Raw genomic sequence first — 16,306 nt, 5'->3', positions numbered from 1 at the left:
ACAGTATCCAACGTCTCCTGAAGACTTGTGTTGATAATCCTGTTCCGCTCAGGACCAGTTTGTTTTATGTTTTATTGCCAGTAATTACTTGCGCTTAATAATTAGCAATGCCTTAAGCAAATGATCACGGTCTCATACCGAAATAGCTGCAGTATATGGAAGAACTGTCAGGTGATTCCTCCTGACTCAAATCCACTCACAAGGCTTGTTGTTTCTGTCCTTTTCCAATGCCAATGCCATAATATGATACATAAGGATGACAGGACTGTATTTACTGGAATATAGAGGACCCTCAGGGGGCCTCTAAGAGTCAGCATGACTTCACAGATATTTATAGAGTCCTCCAGCCCTTCCTAAAGCCACATTGTTGTCTCTCATTTGATTAGTCTGCTATTGTATTAATAAGCAAAGCTGGCTTTGGAGAGAAGAAACATGACGCAGCTGTTGTTTTTTTCTCCAAACTACAAGATTAAACATGACGATCATCAGAGTTCCTGAAAAGGAATTGTAAGTTGTCAGATATAATATCCGCCGAGTACATGTTTATCAAACCACAACAGAGTTAGAAACATGAACAGCTATGAGTTTAAGAGCATGTGATTCTATTATTAAGCACAGCTTTTATACAGGCCAATCACACATGTATTATGATATGACTACCTGTTGACACAATGAATGATTCATTTAGTTGAGTGTACTATGAACTGCCTTACTCCAAATCATCAACTGCTTTCAACCAACCGTCATAAATTCCTTTGAATTTGCAAATGGACCGTTGCCAGTGATTAAACAGCAGTGAGATTTGGGAAACAATTAACATTTGTTCTTTATTTTTTCTAAATAATTACATTCTGAATGATTACAGTAGCACCAAACCTCCAGGTGAAGGACGGCTGATATAAAAGAGTCACATTATGATATTACTGATAGTCAAAAGAGTCATGCATTAGACTCAACAGTAGCATAAACACACAGTCATGCTTCAAGTCCAATGCTTGCATGGTATGAGGGATGTTAAAGTGTCTCAATATTGTTTTGCTAAAAATATTATCTGTACACATTTCACATGTGAGCCTGAGCCTCTTGTAGCACTAGACACTTAACATGTATGAGGTAAAAGTATACAAATAAATATCTTCAGTACAGCTGAGAGTAGATATATTATCCTTTCCCTTTCTGTCCTCTTATTCAACACACCGACACAGAGGAAAAAGTGAACAATGAGCCATGACCTAATGACATAAGTCTATAATTCATGGAAGCATTTGAAGGAAAACGCGGTTTGTTTCCATCATGCTCTGAACTCAATGTGCTTTCTTTATCACTTCCCCTCCTACTCTTGGGGTATTATAGCCAAGCTTTGTTTCCCGTCAAAGGCCAATCAAGCTGTTTATCACTGTGACCACTGGCCTTACTAAGAATCTATGAGTATCTGCCCTTCCTCTGGGGTCGGGACAGCCATGGTATAAGAGCCCACCATAACTGATAATATCATCAATTTAACAATTACATCTTAACAAATAGCCTAAAAAGAAAACGAGCATCAAAAAGGTATTCATAAAAGAGCTCATATAGCAAGGCAACAACAACTGCAACTGAAATAATAGGCAGGGTGAAAAAAACAACAGGAAGACAGAATTAAATGGTTTCTTGCTTCTAAAACTTTAAATTCAGTTCAAGCTTAAAGAGGAATTAATCAACTGGGAAAACTCACCTATAGATTGAGGAAACATCCACACCTCTTACAAATAATCCAGGGCACTATCCTCAAAATGCATTGTAGTCAGTCAGGTATGTTTTGAGATGACATACACACACTCACAACCAAGTGAGAAGAATTGCTGATCCTACAGGCTATACGACCAATGCAGAGGACAGGGGAGTTACAGGGATGAGATCAGGGAGCTGAAGAGGACGGGAAAACAGATCTAGGAGTCTGTATGTGAGCTCCACTCCAGCGAAAGAAATCGAGAGAAAGAGCTGGGAAAACAGCAATAATCCTACAGATCAAAAGTTTTAAGTCAGGCCACATGCTCTTGGATTAAAAAGGGGCATTGGTTACAGTCTATGAAAAACAGCTGATACCAATTTGAGAAAGATTAAAACACCCTGGGTGAGAAATATTATTTCTACATAGAGGTAATAGGTTGAACTATTCATAGTTTCCTTATTATTAAACGAAGTTGCTAATGTCAGGTCTTCAGCAAAAACTAGGTGAAAGTTCAGATTAAGTTTATAACAATCATACATTTGAGTGTTGTATGTGACACCTACTCTGATTGAGCTGGTGTCTTATTTCTCTTTTCTTGCCCCTCATGCTATAATCATGTGTATTTTCTCCATTCCTGTTCATGTGTCTTCTCGCAATTATCACTGGCCCGTGTATCTCCTAATCGCTATAACCGGCCTGCTCTCATCTATCCCACGTGCTCCACTGAGATCCAATATCTAGTTTCAGGTGGCCTGTGGAATTGCCAGTCAGCTGTTCCTAAGGCTGACTTCATCTCTGGCTACGCCTCCCTGCAGTCTCTGGATTTCCTTGCTCTCACTGAGACCTGGATTACTCCATTCAACACATCCACCCCAGCAGCTCTCTCCACAGCATATTCCTTCTCCCATACACCCAGACCCACTGGCAGAGGAGGTGGCACTGGTCTCCTGCTCTCTCCCAAATGGAGCTTTTCCCTCTTCAAGCTACCCAACTTCACTCCTTCCACCTTTGAATTCCATGCCGTCACAGTAACCCATCCTATACAATTAACCATTGTTGTTCTCTACCGTCCACCAGGCGCCTTGGGGGACTTCTTGGAGGAATTAGATAATCTCCTCTCACACATCCCTGAAACTGGCCCTCCCGCTGTACTTCTCGGAGACTTCAACCTCCAGACGGGGAAGATAGACAAACTAACATCTCTGTTAACCGCCTTTGCTTTCTCACTGTCTCCATCCCCACCAACTCATAAAGCTGGCAATGTCCTTGATCTCATATTCTCAAGGAACTGCGCTACTTCTAACCTCTATGTAAACCCACTCCACACTTCTTCATTTCATTCTCTCTACCCCTTTCCAAACTAATCTCTTCTCATCCTGCACCTGTCCGCCGTAACCTTCGTTCCCTCTCCCCCTTTGCCTCATCGGTGCTCTCAGCCCTCCCTTCCTCGGACTCGTTCCAACTACTACCTCCAAACTCTGCTGCAGAAACTCTCCTCTCTACTCTCTCATCCACTCTGGACTCTCTCTGTCCTCTCACATCTCGGCAGGCTCGTCAGTCCCCTCCTGCTCCCTGGCTAAATGATGCACTGCGTGCTAATAGAACCGTCCTTAGGGCAGCAGAGCGGAAACGGTGGAAATCCAAACACTGTGACGACCTCCTAACCTATCAGGCTCTCCTCTCCTCTTTCTCTGCTTCAATCTCTCAGGCAAAAAGCACTTTCTTTCAAGATAAGATCCAATCTTCCTATTCCAATCCTAAAAAACTATTTTCCATCTTCTCCACCCTCTTGGACCCTCCAAAAGCTCCTCCCCCCTCCTCACTTCTGTTAAGCGACTTTGTTACCCACTTTGAAAAAAAGGTTGATGATATTCGCTCTTCTTTTTCTGACTCACCTTTACTCACCGCTGGGTCACCAGACCCTCCTTCCACCAACACACTAACCTCCTTTTCCCCTCTCTCTCCAAGTGAGGTTCTTACCCTCATTACCTCTGCCCCGCCCTACCACCTGTCCTCTGGACCCTATCCCTTCAAACCTCCTTCAGACTATCGCTCCTGATATTCTACCGTTTCTCACCCATTTCATCAACACTTCTCTAACTTCTGGTCACTTTCCAAACAGTCTCAAGGAGGCAAGAGTAAACCCTCTCCTAAAGAAACCCACTCTCAACCCGTCTGATGTTATAAACTACAGGCCTGTCTCTCTCCTCCCGTTCCTGTCTAAATCACTTGAACGCGCTGTCTTTAAACAACTCTCCTGTTATCTCAATCAGAACAACCTTCTGGATCCGCACCAGTCTGGTTTCAAGGCAGGTCACTCCACAGAAACTGCCCTCCTTGCTGTCACTGAGGAACTGCACACTGCTAAAGCAGCATCCCTCTCCTCTGTCATCCTCCTGTTGGACCTGTCTGCTGCATTCGACACGGTGAATCATCAGATCCTCCTTCGCACTCTCCAAAAACTTGGAGTTTCAGGCTCTGCACTTTCCCTCCTCACCTCATACCTCAAAGACCGTACCTACAGGGTAGGGCTGTGCGATTATGGCAAAAATCATAATCACGATTATTTGGGTCAATAATTGATATCACGATTATTTTGACGATTATTCATTGACCATTTATTGAACTTTAAAACAAATAATATTTTAACAATAAACAAGAACAAATATGTTGGAGCGCACTTCCAAAACCATACTAAACATATATTATTAATATGATAAATAAAAATAAATTGGACCAAAATAAATTAAATCAAATATGATGCAGTGCACTGTCACAACCTACTGAAAACTCCTTAACATATAGCCAACATTTTGGTAAAACATATTCAACATATTCCACTCCATGGTCCAGAAGTAACAGGAAATAAATGTTGAACTACAATTTAAGACCAAATAAAAATGTTTTGGCCACCATGGCAAATGCTGGTAGGGCTGCTCATGTCATCTCTTAAAGATTTTTTGCAAGAAACACCAGCCTGTTTACATGGTCTGGTTTCAGAGATGAGCGCAGGCAGGTGACAATATTGCCACCTGTACTGAAGACCCTCAGCCACGCCCCGACACATGGGGGACGCCGGCCAATCACAAAGCTTTGATGCGTTCAAGTGCATTATTTTGGCACAGGAAGATTATGTTACAGGACATTAACGATAAAACAGAATATTGTTGTTCTATTTTTAGACACATCTCGCGATCGACTGGTTGGGCACCCCTGGGCTAGACCATACGTCTGTTGTGGTAGCAAAGTAGTCAGCTGAAGCCACATCTCTCTCAACTTCCCCACGGCATTTGTCATATAGTGCAGGCAGCGCAGACATGCTGAAATAATACCGAGACGGCATCGCGTAACGCTTGTCCAACGTGTTGACAAGTTGCTTAAAGCCCTGGTTGCTAACAGTGCACATATCTTTAGCGATGTGAAATGTAAAAGGCAAAGTACTTGCAAATAGTGGAAATAGTTGTACCCTTCTTTTTAACGAGTTGCTGCTCTTGTTCTGACATCTTCGCTCTCGCTGAACACTCACAACACATGTCACTCCCACGTGGCCGAGTGGGCTTTTAGGGAGGGGCGAAAGCGCACCCAGCAAAATAATCGTATTTTGTCAATTATGCTGTTTTCATAATCGTCGCAAGCCATAATCGTAATCGCGATTAAAATACGATTAATTGCACAGCCCTACTACAGGGTGTCTTGGAGAGGGTCTGAGTCCGACCCTTGTCAATTAACTAAAGGGGTCCCTCAGGGCTCTGTTCTTGGTCCCCTCCTCTTCTCCCTGTACACAAACTCGCTCGGATCAGTCATTAGCCCGCATGGTTTTTCATACCACTGCTACGCTGACGACACCCAATTAATTCTGTCCTTTCCCTGCTCAGAGACCCAGGTCGTCGCACGCATCTCTGCTTGTCTAGCTGACATCTCTCAGTGGATGTCTGCTCATCACCTCAAGCTCAACCTTGACAAGACTGAGCTGCTCTTCCTTCCGGGAAAAGATTGTCCCACTCTTGACCTAACAATCAACATCGGCACCTCAGTTGTTTCCCCGACTCAGACTGCAAGGAATCTGGGTGTGACCCTAGATAACAACCTGTCCTTCACTGCAAACATCGCTGCCACAACCCGTTGCTGCAGATACACGCTTTACAACATCAGGAAGATACGTCCCCAGCTGACACAGAAAGCGACTCAGGTTCTGGTCCAGGCTCTCGTCATCTCACGCCTAGACTACTGCAACTCCCTCCTGGCTGGTCTACCTGCATGTGCCATCCGACCTCTGCAGCTCACCCAGAATGCAGCGGCTCGTCTGGTCTTCAACCTTCCTAAATGTTCCCACACCACTCCGCTCCCTTCACTGGCTTCCGGTAACTGCTAGAATCCACTTCAAGACACTGGTACTTGCTTACCATGCTGCGAATGGATCTGGCCCTTCGTACATCCAGGACATGGTTAAACCGTACACCCCAGCGCGTGCACTACGCTCTGCATCAGCCAAACGACTCGCTGCACCCTCGCTGCGAGGGGGACCCAAGTTCCCATCAGCAAAAACACGTGGGTTTACTATCCTGGCTCCAAGATGGTGGAATGAGCTCCCCATTGACATCAGGACAGCAGATAGCTTGCACATCTTCCGGCGCAAACTGAAAACTCATCTCTTTCGACTCCACTTCGAGCGATAGATTTATTAACAAAGCACTTATATACTAATAAAGGACTGGCTTATCTAAAGCCAGTTGAGTAGCACTTGAAATGTTTGGCTCTATGAAACCTGATGTACTTATATGATTCTGTTTTCTTCAAGGTTGTGTCTTCCTGGTCGAATGTACTTATTGTAAGTCGCTTTGGATAAAAGCGTCAGCTAAATGCAATGTAATGTAATGTATGTCTTGTAATAATGGACCAAGAGTCTCTTTAAATAAAGACGATGATGATGATACATACTTAAATAGAAAATTATTTATAAATATAATTCCAACTATTTCTCACTGCCTCAATAAAACAATTTAATTTACCATCTAGCCCCACAGAAACAGTAAGACAGAGATCAACTTTGTGTTGCTATTGACTGGCAAATGGCAGGGAACTGTGATATCATGATGTAACCAATCGGCAATGTCTTCAAAGATATTTTAAAAGCAAAGTTTGCTTATGAATTGTTATTTTTTTAAAAGAAGATGCAGTAGCTGGTCATCATCTGATTAAAGGTTTGTAACCATGAAATGAACCGCTCTGTGACTCAGGGCAAGAAGTGTGTTGCTGCGTCACTGTCGCAATGCCGGATGGATTTGTGGTGTCAATTGCATCTATGTTGTTGTCATCTCTTTTCTGATCTCATCATCATGAGAAGCATTTTGGAGAGAGAACTATTGAGAGATGTGTCCTGAGCTTGTGTGCTGAGCTTTCTGTCACACATTCTTAAAGCAGCTTCTAATATGTTTGAGTTGGGACTAACAGAAAAACTACCCGAGTTGCTGGACAGTGTTGATCAACAATATGTTTAAATCAGCAAGGCAATTTCCACCAGTGATTTACTCAGTCTATCTGCAATGCCCGATTGATTCACCCAATTGCACAATTATATTCTCAAGTTTGGGTTACGGTGTTACATTTCACAGTTTCTATTTTCAATTCAAGTGTTTTATCTCACTTCCACTGATGGAGGCCGCTGGTTTGTCCTGCTCTTGTTGGAGGCAAAGCGCTAGACCAGCACTAGAAAGATATGTTTCTCTATCATGCTGCTGTGGGAATCCCAAACAAAACAGTGCTATGCTGCTGACAGGACTTTTACCATGTCAGGATATTTCTCACCTCCACTCTGAACAAACACTGGCAGGCCTTCCATCCCAGGCTGCTTTCTTAAAGCTCACATGAGAAAAGTCTTGAGGCATTGGCTCAAAGGCCAGTGGAATATTGGCGCCTCACTGCATCTTTGAACAAGACTTCAAGTTCTCTCACAGATAGGAAGAAAGTTCAAAGGTGAAAAGGGCAAATTCAATTTCTTGATTATAGGAATCCAGACATAAACAACATGTGAAACGGGTCCAGTAGCTAAACAAAGTCATCATGTCAACTAGTCCTAAAACAAAACCAAAGCATTAATACGAGAGTATGTCTAAGTTCCAATTTGGCCAAATATTTAAGTAGACTTTATTCTGGCAGAAGACAGTGCCACTTAAACTAAATAGTAGGACTACAGTGATTAGTTGATTAATTGTAAGACTACATTGGAATTCAGTAGATGCTTTACAAAGAATGGGAAATCAGAGGACTCTTTACTCACCAGTTAGGCTTTTCTCTGAATGCTGCACATACACGGCTAGAGTTTGTCAATAATGCTGCCAATTAGAATTATCACCTTGCAAGTTTCGACCAATCAGTTTACAAGTTTCAGTTTATGTCATCCCCCGTCATTATATCCTATCAAACATTTGATTCTCTTGAGTAATGACAATAAATGCATTTTATGGCCTGATCTTTCATCCCTCAACCAAATTCTAATCAGTTAATCCAAGTTGACTTTTGTGCCAAATGTAAGGAAATTCTCCCAAAGCTTTCCTGAAATAATGCCTGTCTATCCTTGACTCCAAGTGGAAGTTTGTGCCATATGTCACCTGTGAGATATTAAGTGTTTAGTGAAAGGTTGCACTGGGGTATTTGTGTGAAGATTCTTTATTTGGACTCAAAGGTCACATTTTGATTATAGCCACACACTAATCATTTAATTTAATTGTCTCTGTTAATGTATAAACAGAACAGACAATGAATACAACAGAAAACTGCACTTTGCAGTTGGTACACAAATGAACCCGACAGGACCTCTGATAGGACATATTTATATTGATTGTTGTTGGTGATGACAAGAAAAATCCCTTTCTGGTACCTTGTTAACTGAAATGGGTTTGGTATCGCATGTGTGCGGGCACAAATTGATGAATGGCAATCAGTTTGAATTACTGATATACACATGGACAGCATGCAGCCTCAGCCACTTCAAGACTGATTTTAAATCAAAGAAAAAAATTAAACTAAATTAACAACAGTTATATTACACAAGAATTGACAAAACAAGATGACCCGTTCCCTTTGCTTTAACACACATAAATCATCCCAATGGTTGCCTGAAGTTACACAAAACTCAATGGAAATCATAGTTGTAAGTTAAGTTGTAAGATTTTTTTTTTTATAAATAAGCCTGCCTCTAAGGCAAGGCAAGTTTATTTATATAGCACTTTTTAACACAAGGCAATTCAAAGTGCTTTACAAAAAATGAAACACATTAAGAAAATGGCATTTAAAATCAGTCATTAAAAAGAAAAGCTAATAAAATAAAGATTAAAAGAAAAAAATACATGGATAAAAGTTACAGTGCAGTTTAAGATATGAATAGTTCAATTAAAAGCAGCGGCAAAAAGAAAAGTCTTTAGTCTGGATTTAAAAGTAGTCAGAGTTGCAGCGGACCTGCAGGTTTCTGGGAGTTTGTTCCAGATATTTGGAGCATAATAACTGAACGCTGCTTTACCATGTTTAGTTCTGACTCTGGGGGCAGAAAGCTGACCAGTCCCTGAAGACCTGAGAGATCTGGATGGTTCATAATTTAGCAGGAGGTCAGAAATGTATTTTGGGCCTAAACCATTCAGTGCTTTATAAACCAGCAGCAGTATTTTGAAATCAATTATTTGACACACAGGAAGCCAGTGTAAAGACTTCAGAACAGGAGTGATGTGATCCACTTTCTTAGTGTTAGTGAGGACTCGAGCAGCGGCGTTCTGAATCAGCTGCAGCTTTCTAATAGATTTTTTAGTGAGACCTGTGAAGACACCATTGCAGTAGTCGAGTCGACTGAAGATAAAAGCATGGACAAGTTTTTCCAAATCCTGCTGTGACATTAGTCTTTTAATCCTAGATGTATTCTTTAGGTGATAGTAGGCTGACTTAGTAACTGTTTTAATGTGACTGTTGAAACTCAGGTCAGAGTCCATGACTACACCTAGATTTCTGGCTTTATCTGTTGTTTTGAACATTGCAGACTGAAGCTCAGCGCTAACTTTTATACGTTCTGCCTTGGCTCCAAAAACCATTACCTCAGTTTTATCTTTGTTTAATTGGAGAAAGTTCTGACACATCCAGTCATTGATTTGTTCAATGCACTTACTCAGTGTGTGAATTGGAGCATAGTCTCCTGGTGAAATTGTTAAGTAAATGTGTGTGTCATCTGCATAGCTATGGTAACTTATTTTGTTGTTCTTCATTATCTGAGGCAGTGGTAGCATGTAGGGCTGTACCCGAATATTCGAATATTCGTTCGTTGGCCAACTATTCGGGTTTCAATTTCATTATTCGGATATTCGTTTTTTTTCCTCCTAAATGTATGCTATCAATAAAGGTGAATTGCCATATTCTTATACTATATTTATACTTTTGAATTGCACTGCTAAAATGCAGAAATATATACAATCTCAGCCTGTGCTCCTGACATCGCGTTCACTCACAGTTACGAATGCAAACGGCACGCTTCACCTCGCTTCACACACCTGAACACAAAATGCCGAAGACTTCAGCTGTGTGGGACCATTTTAAATTGGACGACGGTAAGAAGAAGGCAGTGTGCCAAATATGCGACAAGAAACTGGCCTACCACGGTGGCACAACAACTCTGAAAAGTCACCGGATGCTGTAAGTACTAGCCTAGCTTAGCTTAGCTGTTGTCAAGTTGCCATGATGAAGCTGCTTTATCCGCCGTTTAAACAGTAACGTTACACATGGTAAAATCGTGCACTTACTTTGCTTGGAAAATAGTTCCAAGCAAGCAACCGAATTGTTTGTTTATATTAGTCTTTCAATTTGATCCGAATAGTGAAAATAATAGGAGCAATGTGGGAACATCTGGGGCTAAGGCAATTATTGGCATACAGTTCGTTCATTTATTTTTCGTTCTTCATTTATTTAAATACTGTTTACTGTATCGGTAACAAGTATTACACTGTTAGGCCTACTGTTACGGCGATGTTATTAAAAGTATTGTTGTTATAACAGAAATATGTGTTTTGTATCTTCAGGTTGTAAAACGTTATAGACGGAATTTGGAACCAGATTTGGTCCCCGGGCGCTGCACTGCTGGGTTAAATGCAGAGGACACGTTTAGTTTGAATGTATGCGAGTACTGAGACAATAAATAAATATAAATCGTAATAGTATGCTCTTTCTGCGCTTCTGCTTAACAGCATGTTGTCAGGTGTCTCAGAGCGTGTTATGAAAAAAATGTGAAAAAACATTTTTATTAAAAAATAAAAAAATCTCTCCGCACCGAATATTCGCTGCCGAATATCCGGAGCCCGGAAAATGGTATTCGGGACAGCCCTAGTAGCATGTAGACGTTAAAGAGAAGAGGCCCCAAGATGGAGCCTTGAGGGACCCCACATGTCATATTTGTCAACTCAGATGTGTATTTACCTATAGAAACAAAGTTGTTTCTGTCCTTTAAGTAGGATTCAAACCAATTAAGAACTGTTTCCGAAAGTCCCACCCAGTTTTCCAGTCGGTCGAGTAATATGTTGTGGTCAACAGTGTCAAACGCAGCACTGAGATCTAATAATACTAACACTGAAGTTCTGCCACTGTCTGTGTTTAAGTGGATGTCATTAAAGACCTTTACAAGAGCAGTCTCAGTGCTGTGGTTTGGACGAAAGCCTGACTGGAACACATCAAAACAGTCTAAGATAAATGAATGCTGATTAATCAATGATCTTGTTAAATATGTTAACCATCCCTGTTAGAATACAAAAAAGGCACTGGATGTTCATTGAAAGTAAGGCCAATGACAAACCAAAGGAAAAGCAAAAAGTAAAACAGCACAGCTATAAGACCATCAAAATGCAATGTTTTGAAAGAGTCCACCAAGAGGCCTAACGCACCTCTGAAAGAGCTACTGTAAAGGATCATAGATATATTCTTGCGACCATGGTGCTTCACCAGCCACAGCTCTATAGATGTTCAGAGAGAAAGCCACAGTTGAACATAACTCACATGATATCGGCTACCATTGGAAAGCTTCCTTGTGGGATATTCAAAAATAAAATGTTGTGGGAAAGTCACAGTCCAGACCTCAAATCAATTTGATAATTTGTGGCAAGACATTCAATTACTGTTCCCATGCAATTTGACATTAAAATTGTATGAGGCCAGAATTGCAAATCTAAGACTTGTTTACAAGGTGACCATTTCACGTAAACATAATGCACATTTTCTGTCTAAAACATTGTTTGTTCAAAATGTAAAAATGTTCTTCTCTCATAATCTTTTCTAACCTAAAATTAACTTCCAGAAAACATCTGTCTCAAATTATTGGTATTAAGTTAATGTAGCAGCAGGAACAGGAAATATATAAAGCTTTATTCCAGCTACTTTCTGACTAGCTAGAACAACTTTCTCATACAGTTTGGATGCTGCAGTGGGATTTCTTCTTGTTGACCCTTTGCTGGCTAGCTTTGACTTCTGTATGCATTCAGGCAGCTAGTCTATATAATGCAGCCCCCAATAAACAGTGACAGCTGTCCCCTCATGACAAAAGGATGTCTGCACACTGTAATGTTTCACAAATAAAGTGTGTTCCTCTCCTTTTCAATTTTAGGGTAAAGTTTTAACCTACAAGATCACCCTGAGGCAAGCGTGAAAGAAACAAACATTTATTGAAGAAGGCGTGATCATGCTTACATAGTTTGCTTAGGTTTCATACAGTTTTATTTACATTTTGGAGTGACCAATATCAATACTTTCGCTGTTGGTAATACTGTGTTTTCATTTAAGAATGTCCCGGGAAGGATCAGATTCATGCTTTTGAATTTAATCAACTCTCAAAAGAGATGATAATGTCAAGTGTTAATGTTCAAGGTAAAACAATTAAACAAGGACATAGTTCTTACAATAAGTGTTTGCTTAAACTTTATATGACAAATTACATGTTCTCATTACTTGAAAGGTACATAAAATGTCTTGCTTGTGTATTGTACATCATTGACTCTTATCATTACAGACTTTATTTTATTATAACTGCTTCCAAAGAAGCCTGTCGTTGAAGACACTGACACATCACAGCTGTTTCCCTTCAGCAATTACTCACTCATCATATCATTCTCCATCTAACATTCCCTATGTTAACATGTGTCCTCCCCTTTTTTCCTGTCTATATGTAATTTCAGGGTCTATGTTAAAGAAAAGAAAAGAAGAATTTACTGCCTACACTAAATGAAAAGTAAGCCCAGTAACTGTTAGCAACCACCCCCAACGGAAGAAAACCCGAGTCTTAAGCCAATTAGGACCAAATAAATACTCTTACAATCACACCTGTGTCCTGTGTTACTGTCACGTATCTACATTGTAAGAACATACGTGTTTTATCTTTCACTATCTCATGTTTCCGACAGACCTGATAACATTCACTAGCGATTACTGGTGACAACCAACCATGGCTTCAAGACATCGTTGGCTACCTGGCTAACGTTAGCCGATATCCATTGTTAGCCCGCTACGTAATACTACCTCTAATAACAACCTTCACGTGTCTTTCACTGCTCATCCTTCTTTCGGTTTCAGAAACTATTTGAGACAAATAGAGTTTCAATATTAAGCCAGGCTAGTTTTCCCGGAAACGCATCAGCTAACGTTAGCTTTTTCCCCCAACTGCAGCTAGCCACATGGGTGATGATGACAGCGATGAAGGCAAACATAATCTAACACACTCACCCAGAACCACCGGGACACTCTGAAGATCAACTCCGAGTCATGGTGAGAAGAGAAGAGCTGTTATCTGAAGGAAAACGTCGTTGAAGAGAAAGAGGGACTAGGTTTAGTAGGAAAATGTTGTTGCAGAGTGGAGGGCTGCTGTGTTGACAGCTCAGTGGGACAGACTGAGTACTACAGCCGTGGTGAACTGGCCTGAACTGGCTGTCTGACGGCAGGAAGTGACTTCACTGGGGGGGAGCAAGGTGGAGAGCGAGACCACCCCCATGTAGTAATATCATTTCAGCAATAAAAGGGAAGCGTATTGTCTTCAGAAAATATAAATTCACGAAACATACGGTTGCGTTGTTGTGTTGATTGTGACATTTGTTTCTAAATAAACAAGTTATTCTGGGTAATTTAAAGGATAGGCCTATCTAACCCAAATACAAGTTTATAAATTATGCTTTTTGATTATGCTAAAGTGATTTTTGAGGTGAACAAGTGTGTCGACAAAATCAGTTTGAAAAAAGTTGTAGTTTTGTACAATAAGTAGGCTAATGCTACTTTATTATTGTATACATTTATAAAACTATAACATTATTGTAAAACAATACATATTTGAAGAATACTATGCTCGAGACAAAAAGTGAATGTTAAATGTAATGTATTTTTAAATTATATGTATTGCAACTTTCCACGGATTGGGGTCAGTTGCAACATCTGACATATTGTGAACAATTTGTCTTGTATATTCATCTTGGCCACAGAATAGCACATGATGGTAAGGTAACAATACAGGTTTTATGTATTTTTTGTATGATCAGTGACAGTGACACAAATAATTCATTATAAGGATATACCATTTTTTGTTTTTGTTCAATTGTATTTAAAATTCAAGAAAGGCTAGATTACCAAATGGACAAAGTAGGCATTAGCTCAAAGGGCCCATACTTGAGTTTATGTATTGAAGGTCATACAGGCCAATGCTTATTTTTGCAATTTTGGGTTTTTAGCCACACAGTTGAAAACTTTTTTTTATTTTTAAAAGGATATTGGAACATTAATGTCAAAAATAGTCCCCCTTCTTATGCAACTCATAATCTTTATTCAGGTATTCAGTAAAAACAAGGTATTTGTTATTCAGCTTTCTGTTTATGATTGATTTCTTGCACATTCTCTGCAACCATTCAGTATGTTGTCTCACTCAATTCCCCTCTCCCTGCTCCCCCTGTGTGAGGTGAACAAAATGTCCTGCGGGCTCAAATCAGCCAATGTCTTCCATGTCCTCTTCAGTGAGGCGATCTCTGACGCATGGGCCAAGAAAAACAGAAAAGGCTGTTTCCCACTGCAGCTTCAGATGTGCTAATCCGTCCTCTTCATCACTTCTGCAAACAGAATTCCACCTTTTTACGTGGGACACGCGGTTTGTTTTCCTTTGGCCTAGTCTCAGAAGGGACAGAGATGAGGCCCAGAGATGGAGCAATGCTAGCTCAGCACTCATCATGACATCAGACGGCTTAGTACAAACATGTCCTTTTTAGTTGATTGAATCTGTTGGATATACAGATAAGACATTTTTAAGGTCCATTTACATGCAGGTTAATAGCTTAAGTTTTTAACCAAAAAGATTAAACTTTTACAAAATTATTGACCCCAGTGAAGTTGAGGAAACATATTTTGCAATCTGAGTTCCAGTTAAACAGCCACTATGTGAGTAATCATTGATCTTATTCTGCATTTCAGATGTCAGGCTTCTTAACTAAGCTGCACACATGGGATACATTCCTATCCATTAGCAACACTACTAGCCTATGCAACAGGAAGCACCCAAGGTATTTCTATGTGGGTTGATTAATCACATCCCAAATTCATTAAAACAAAAATAAATATGTACTAAGCACTGAATGAATTGAGGTCAAATGTCCACTGGCAGTAAGGGTGTGGTTAACATCACATTATTAATAGGGATTTCCTGACATGATTGTATATAAAACCACATGTGAAATAATTATACAAATGTTCAAAGCATGTATTTTTTACAATGTTACATGAGACCTGATCTGCAGAAACTAATGCACAAAAAAAGACCTCCTTAAAATGTAACCTAATAATTTACAACAGATAGAACAATGAGATGTTATCATCTTGACATGGATAACCCATATATAAACATAAGTAAACAATATTATTGAATTATCTCCCAGCCCGACCTATCATGTCATGTTTACACACCGAACAAGGTGTTGAATGACATTCATTTCTACAGCTGATATCAGCAATTGCTGTTCAACTTCATTAGTTGTTTCCCAGTAATTTGTCTGACAGGCATATCACTTAGGGAAATGTAACAGGGAGGAGTAAAATGTGCTCCATAACTTTGCTCTAATCTGTGTATTGTTCCGTTATCAGTTTTAGGAAGTCCCTTCAGTTAAAAATGGCCTGGTCTGTTGCTCCAGCATCGTGGTCTAAAGACTGGGAGCAGGCAAATGGAGCTCTGAGGGATGATGGAGAGGACGGGGGAGTCATGGCCGTCTAGTCTGGTGCCTATCTGCTCTGAGGGGCCTTTTCCCAGTCCAGCCCTGATAACCTGGGGCGACTAGCAAAATACAGGATATGACCCCATAACCCTGCAAGGCAGCAGGGTCGCAATATTGTTTTATTAGGGAAAGACTTCAAGTTCTCAGAAGGCTTTGTGAATATAGTCAAGACAGAGCTTTGACTTAGTTAAGCCACAAGCTTTAGTTAAAGGTACATTTATATTTAAGAGACAAACTGCACAATACAAAATCACTAACCACATGATCTGCAATTTTAATTGTCATTGGATCAACACTGGCCAGTCGAGTTGACGAGAAATATACTGTTTATTGCATCACACAC

At 40.4% G+C, this 16,306-nt stretch overlaps 1 protein-coding gene across 3 annotated transcripts in view; it reads right to left on the bottom strand.

Moving 5' to 3' along the window:
* atp13a3 (ATPase 13A3) overlaps positions 1-13,645 on the bottom strand; it is a 53,508-nt gene extending 39,863 nt beyond the window's left edge. For 2 of the 3 annotated variants that reach the window (XM_034217741.1, XM_034217743.1), the window contains exon 1: positions 13,448-13,645. The gene's annotated coding sequence lies outside the window, so the exon portion shown is untranslated. Of the gene's footprint in view, positions 1-7,988; positions 8,294-13,447 lie in introns of those variants that run through there. The other variant, XM_034217742.1, reaches the window with a different exon arrangement.
* Between the last annotated feature and the right edge of the window lie 2,661 nt (positions 13,646-16,306).

The sequence above is a fragment of the Gymnodraco acuticeps genome, unplaced genomic scaffold, assembly GCF_902827175.1.
Source record: "Gymnodraco acuticeps unplaced genomic scaffold, fGymAcu1.1, whole genome shotgun sequence".
Classification (NCBI taxonomy): domain Eukaryota; kingdom Metazoa; phylum Chordata; class Actinopteri; order Perciformes; family Bathydraconidae; genus Gymnodraco; species Gymnodraco acuticeps.
Note: the sequence above shows the minus strand (reverse complement) of the source record. Positions and strands in the feature narration are given on the sequence as shown.